This window comes from Euprymna scolopes, chromosome 37 (assembly GCF_053919585.1).
Source record: "Euprymna scolopes isolate OS-2025 chromosome 37, ASM5391958v1, whole genome shotgun sequence".
Lineage (NCBI taxonomy): Eukaryota > Metazoa > Mollusca > Cephalopoda > Sepiida > Sepiolidae > Euprymna > Euprymna scolopes.
Genome location: NC_136518.1, coordinates 72,650,084 through 72,657,831, shown reverse-complemented (window position 1 = coordinate 72,657,831; position 7,748 = coordinate 72,650,084).

Below are 7,748 nucleotides of genomic sequence, written 5' to 3'. Positions count from 1 at the left end.
AGTATACACCGCGCCCCTTCCTATCAGCCAATGGGCATGCATTTTATCGATCTGTTTTAGAACTAGATTAGTGGTTTAAGGCAGACGATTTTCCTCTTTTCTTTCTTTTTTTTATATATATAAATATACATATGTGTACACACATACATGTACACATGCATATATATATATATATGTGTGTGTGTGTGTGTGTGTGTGTGTGTGTGTGTGTGTGTGTGTGTGTGTGTGTGTGTGTGTGTGTGATCGTTTAGTATCGGGTTTTGAAATCTAACAAAAAGCGTAGTTTATCAAGCAACAATATTTGCGAAAGAAAACCCGAATAACAAGAAATATTACGTAGGCATGACTTCCTTAGATTTCAAAACCCGATACTATGACCACAAAAGTACATTCAAAAATAAAAAAAAAACACCGTATAAAAACAACACTAGCGAATAAATACTGGGAACTCAAAGAAAGCAGACATTCGCCGGTAGTCGAATGGAAAATAATAAGACAAGCTACCACGTGCAGACATTTAGACGACCCATGTAAATTATGCCTTCATGAAAAATTTGCTATCCTGTACTTTAAAGAACCCCAAAATCTATTAAACTGTAGACGAGAAATAGCAAACAACTTTGTTCACAAAATAAAACTTACTCTAGGATAGCGATACAAAATAGCTTTAAAACTAGCAAAACAACAGAAAACAAACAAATAAATAAATTAAATTAACATGAATATACATAAACGATCATACATATATGCATATATATATATGTATGTATGTATGTGTACATGTATGTGTGTACACATATGTATATTTATATATATATATATAAAAAAGAAAGAAAGGAGGAAAATCGTCTGCATTAAACCACTAACCTAGTTCTAAAACAGATCCTTTGTTCGATAAAATGCATGCCCATTGGCTGATAGGAAGGGGCGCGGTGTATACTAGAAAGCTGATTGGCTAACTAAAATCCTCAATATATATAAAAACGAGAAACAACCACAGAATTCGCGCATAAGCCTGGCGAATTCTATAATGGATGAAACGCCCAATATTCAGTGTAGCTTAATCGCCATATATATTTTGTAAATTACTATACATATATATATATATATATATATATATATATATATATATATATATATATATATATATAAGGTGAATGTCTCGGAGTGCTCGCGTGAGAAGAATATCTCTAAGCCGATGTCACTTTTGCTTGTGTTTATGCATATTTAGTGCTGATGAATGCCCTTACTGATATAAACATAATAAAAAATATATATCCAGTAACCTCAAATCGAGAAGGCAGAAAGAAACTCCGCACAATGAAAAATTCTTTTTTAAATGTACAATTTAGAAAATTAATGAAACACAAATACAACAGGAACAGAATGAACTAATTCATATTTAGTAGCATAGCTCTTCTGCAATTTGAGAGTCTGCAATCTTTTGAGCATTCTCTGAATTAATCTGCGGCAATTCTTCGGTGAAAGGCTATCCCACTTCTCCTCAATTTTTGTCCAAAGTTCTTCCAGATTTCAAATTTTATCATTGCGTAGCTGTTGCTTGATGTAATGCCATACGTTTTCGATAGGATTGAGGTCTGGAGATTGTGCAGACCAATCCTAACATGGAATATTAAGCTCTCCAATGAACCTCTTGATATTGCCAGCTGTGTAAATGGGAGCATTATTCTGCATGAAGATGGAATTATCATCCAAATTCCGTCCAAAGTTGGGTAGAAAATGTTTAGTTAACATTTTAATGTACTTGGTCGAATTAATTCAGCCTTGCAAGCGAACTATAGGTTCTGGATCATTGGCACTAATAACGCCCCTAAAAAAAATGAACTTCCACCTTCTTGTCAGCGTTGAAACTGTGCATCTAGGATTAAATTCTTCGTTTTTCCTTCAACGGACGCACTGCCTACCATCACTGCGTAGCGTATTAAACTTGCTTTCGTCGCTAAAAATCACTTTCGACCAATATGAAGCGTCATGATCTCCATTATATCTAACGAAGTCCAGACGGCGTTTCCTGTTCTTTGCAGAAATCATTTCTTGCGTTTTGCAACACAGCCTCGCAAATTAAATTCCTTTAATCTGTTCTCAATTGTAGAAATAAGGCACTTTTAACAAGATCATATTGTTGGATTTGGAGAGCCGTTCCAAATCTGTTTCTGAGGCTGGGGATCTTGATAGCATTGTCTTCCCTGTAAGCAGTAACTCTAGGACGACCATATATAGGGCCACACGGCAGTGTTTTGGCGCTTTTACACAGTCTTTCGTATCGTTTTCTCATCACATTTCAATCTGCGGCCGATTTCTCGATTGGATAAACCAGAAAGGTGGTGATTAATGAGCTCCTGGCGATCACTAAGAGAAATCGAAACGTATGGACTAAATGTTACGTTGTATAATCTGGAGCAACTACAATTACGATTAGAGATGCTTTCTTGCATGAAAGGTGAATATTTCAAGCTGGTTTTAAGCTCATTTGTTGCTGCGGAGTTTCCTATTGCTTTCTCGATATGATATATAAATTAATATATTTCAATTAAAAGTCAAATATGAACATGCAAAATTATAGAGGAATAAAAGGCGAATCAAATGAGGTATAGGTTGTCTAAACAGTTACATTCAATTTAGCTTAAATCTGCGATTTTTGCAAAAAAAAATTACAAATGCGGATTTTATTTTTGGGGCCACGCTATATACAAATATCGGTAAAGGGCTGAAACAGTTGTACGCTAGTGTAGTAAATAAAACTAATTTTCATTGTGGAAAAAATGAGTGTTCGTTCCAAGTGAAGCCATGTATTATAAAAGTTTATATAGCTCTAGTATAGCACTATCGAGCTATTTTAATGTAATTTGTGTTATTAATGTTTATATTTGAATACAAAATTGGAAAATGCTTATTTCAATAGTACACGCACACGCACGCACACACACACACATACATTGTGTGTATTTAAGCAGCATTTTTTTATTCAGGCAGACATTGTTAAAAATAGCAGAAAGCTTCTGTTTAGTAATACCTTTTTTTATTTTTTTCAATGTTTCGTATTATCTTTTTTGTATATACATCGAACATATGGATGTACAGCCCAAGCATTTTTCTTCTCGAAATGTTCGTAGTTTTAACTTTTCGTGAAATCGGCTTAACATCATCAGGAATATGTGTTAGTATCGATAAGGAATTAGGAATTATGGGAAGATTTACTTAAATAGTCGTAAATGGGGTGATTTTAATTCAACGCGAGTGTTCGAAGTTGGTGACGATATCGTTGAGTCGGTGCTGCAGTTCTGTATTTTGTTCTTCAGTGACCCAGGGCTTGAGATTTTGTTCAAGTTCGCTGGTCTGTTTTCGAATTTTATCTTGGGCGATGGTAATTTGCCTTTTGATTAAGTTAAATCAGAACTCTTGGGTTGTGGTAACTTGTTTTGCTTGTGGGTCTTGTATAGAGTCATGTATAGAGCATATTCTTTTCATTGTTTTTTGACTCTCGAGTATATATCCGACACAGTTAGACACAATTAATCAACTCAGAACCACATCATTCTATATAAAAGCATATAAGATATTAACGGATACGCACTCGAGAGTCAAAACGATGAAAAGAATATGCTGTTGTCATAGCCCTAGTCATGTAGTTTGAATTGCGTGTATTTAGGCAGCATTTTTTCATGCAGGCAGATATTGTTAAAAATAACAAAAACTTCTATTTAGTGATACCTTTTTTATTTTTTCAATTTTTCGTATTATCTTTTTTGTATATACATCGAACGTATGGATGTGTGGTCCAAAGAATAAATAAATGTAAGAATTGAAGTTAGAATCTGTAGATTCAAAATAGATTGAAATATACATAGAAAAATATATTCAAATTGAGAATTTATCGTTTGAGACAAGGAATATATGGAAAATAATTATATTTATTTCCTTAATCCATGGATTTTCAATAATGGCCCATATCATCAGAGAAAATGAAATGAAATACAATTAGCATATATATATATATATATATATATATATATATATATATATATATATATATATATATATATATATATATATATTGGACGTAAGCAAATATTTATTTAGGATTTTATTTTACTTAGAAAACAATAACTGTTTTATAAGTAAAATAAAATAATAAATGGTAGATAGATAGATAGATAGATAGATAGATAGAGGGAGGGAGAGAGAGCGAAGGAGAGAAAGAGGTGGAATGAAAGAGAGAGAGAGAACGAGACAATGAAAGAGAGAGGGTGAAAGAGAAAGAGAGATGAAGAAAAAAAGAGATGGAGAAGACGAATGTTTGGTCGTCATTATCGTGGAATATCCCGGCTCTTTAAGAGAATGGGCTGTTTGGCATCGAAATCTTGAATCGAAGTCCATTATTGGCTGATAAGAAGTTTTGGAATTTCGCGATGCAGTACAGTCGCTATCACACCGGCCTTAACTCAATTATAGTTTAATCATATAGGTTACCTTTGTCGATTTCGGGTCATCACATCCAAAGCAATAGATTTAATGTTAGTAGGACCCGTGCTTGGCAGACCGGCCAGTCCTGTCCGCTCTGGTCCTCTCGCGCCCGGTTTGTGCCGCGCGCCAAATAGCGAAATTAGCGATCTGCCAACGCAAGACCCGGGTAATTGAAGGACCGTAATGAGATCTCCTCTCGTACCAGGGTAAATAAGAAAGAAAAAAAGGGGGAATGGAAATCCAAAGGATCACACGCACACGTCATCACCTGTCCGTTCCTTAAAAGCTCCTCTCTCCCTATTTTATTTCGCGTGAGCACAGCGACGATGACTAAAGTTTAACACGGTGATAATTACGTCATTGGTTGATATCTGTTTCATTTTAGTCACGTGATTGACCTTTGGGAATAAAAGGGAGTCGTACGGATTGGCGGTTTAGAAAGGGGACACGCGGAAAAGGAATGCCCCCCCTTTTTGTTTACAAGACAATTAATATTCTAATTAAATAAGAGATTGTTTTATTTACAGAAAAAGAAAATATTTTTGAAAAAGTTACTTAATGGACAAACACCTGAGGACGAAGCAACATTTTTTTTTAATTTATTTATTCAGAAACAATGTTTCGTTTACTTATATTCCCCACGAGGGCAAAGTTAGACACAAGGTTGATATTTAGCGTAAGGAAAATCCAGCTGCCTTAAAAGGGTGAATAAGAACGAAAATTAAAACTGACTCAGTCTAGAAGCACTTCTCCTTCACTGACCAAGAAAAGAATAAACTTAGCATCAGAACCGATACTACACGTCATTCTTAGTCAAAGGGTCAATATTTGCAACGTTATCTCTCTAATGCGTCGGGATTATGTGACACGGAGGTAGGAAAATGAGATTTGAAGAGGCAGCGTCCTAGCAATAGTCAATGCCCTAGTGAAAGAGCACTCTGGCCTTAAAAAATGCCTAGTCAGCATTGTAACAGAGCATGAACGCACGTATGCAAATGCCGAGCCGTGTGCGAACAAAAAAGACTCTAAAAAGAGCGTGTGCACGGACCGGTGATCACGTTCGCCAGCACGTTCAACAAGTTAGAGAGCACGTTCGATGAGGCAAAGGGCACATTGTAGGATCACGATCATGGATTATTCGGGAAAGTACCCGGAAATAAATGTTGTTCTAAAAAAAAGTCGCGTTATTACTTGTCCTGTGTTCTTTGCAACGCACTCTGCTACAACGTGTTGGGTCGACGTGAGTAAACGTGAATAACGTTACAGCATTGTCTAGTAAGAATGCTTCAGGCGATTGGTTATAAACTAATCTTTTCTTGAAGAGAGGAGGCAGTGCCTGTGAAGATGGACCTAAAGCCATACCACAGACAACAGAGAAATAAACATCTTAACAATGGCTTTTACTCTTGTTAGCAGGTTTGTAACAATGTCGGAAAAATACATTGTTCTTGAATACTTTTCCTGGAGTTGGTTCTCTTTATCGTTGTGAACACTTTCTAACACTTGAAGCTATTCTCGATCTCTATGAATCTACCATCAGACCATGTATGGAGTAATGTTGTCGTATTAGTGCTGGTGAGTCTTTACCCTCTTCGAAGGTCCTTGATTAGATGCAGAAATATACCGTTAATTTGATTTGCCCCACCCTCTCTTCTTCTATGGCACCTATCTCTACTTTTCTCTCTCTCTCTCTCTCACACACACAGACGTGATGTTGCTAGTCTCAATCTTTTCTATAAGTATTATTATTGTTGCATATGTTCTTCAGAATTGTCTGATCTATTCCCTGTGTTTGTTTGTTGGTTTGTTTGTTGTTGTTTCGCCCCCCTCCTCCTCCTCCTCCTCCTTCTTCTTCTGCTTCTTCTCCTCCTTCTCCTTCTCCTCCTTTTCTTCCTCCTCCTCCTCCTCCTCCTCCAGCTCGTTTGACTCGTTGGTTTAACGGTCTCCATCAATTCGCTGCTTTGATATCCCATTACAACACAGCATCTTATTCCAGCAGGTTCTTTCCAAGAAACGGGGGGGGGAGTTGGAACTCTTGTTGGATATTTGGGTCGTGTGTGCTGATTGGTCACTTTGACAAAAGTGTCTACCTGCATTACCAAATGTACCAAAAAGTTATTTGAATAAAACTTATGAAGCTGACATCATGGTATTAATACCTAGGTTGTGTGCACCGAAGGATCGTATTGACAAAGGCGAACACCTGTAAGAATAATAAAATAATTGTCAAATGTACCAACAAGTCATTTGAATAAAAATTATAAACCTGAAAGGCACCTGCTTGAACAAACATGATATTGATAAGAAAAATTAAAAGTACGATGTTTTCAATGTCGTTTTCAGCAAAAGGTTACATAGGTGTAATCAAAATCAGGTCAATCCAGTGAAACGACAATGACCGCTTGGGTGTGGCTACAGTGGCAATTACATCCTAGTGGAGTTTTTCAGGCGTCATAAATGGTTATATAATATCCACCGCAAAGGATACCGTTGTTGATTGAAGATTTTGGCCCGAGAAGAATCAACCCGTCAAATACCCGCGCGTGCATCTTTCTCCTAACATCCAACCATCCTTAACCGTCACCAAGAATAAGATATTATTGTTATAATTTTATATTTATACTAGCAGGCCGCCCGGCATTGCCCAGTCGTAAAATACGCTTAAATATGATATTTTGATTAATGCAGATTTCGTATTTATTATCATTTTATATTGGACCGAATATATAGTAATGATTTAAAAAGTTAAAAAAAAAACATGACTTGTGCGCACCTACCGAGAATCGAAACCAAAGCGTTTAGCTTACAATTTTCTTTTTCCTTTGACATTAATGCCTGAGCTATGAAGACATGTTTGCTGCAAGGCTAAAATTTAAAACATGAACAAATGGCTATTACGTTACGCATGCATATTCGTAATGCCGTCGTTCAACCTTCACCTGGCAAATTCCATTTCTTTAATCTTACACTTTTGCACCGATTTTCCCCGGCTAAAACCCAAATATAAAGTTTCGCATAGGTTCGAATACACTATATGTTAAGTTTCGTGTCTGTATACCAAAAACTGACAGAGGAGTTTGTTAGGCAATTTTTTAAAACAAATATATATATATACGCATACATAAATATATATGGAAAGAGGTTTGTGTTTACTATAACCTTTTTACGCAAATATTATGCAAGTATAAATCATGTAGAATATCTGCATGAATATAATTACACGTAATAGTTAATTAAAGATGATCATCCCATAAGAAAACCGA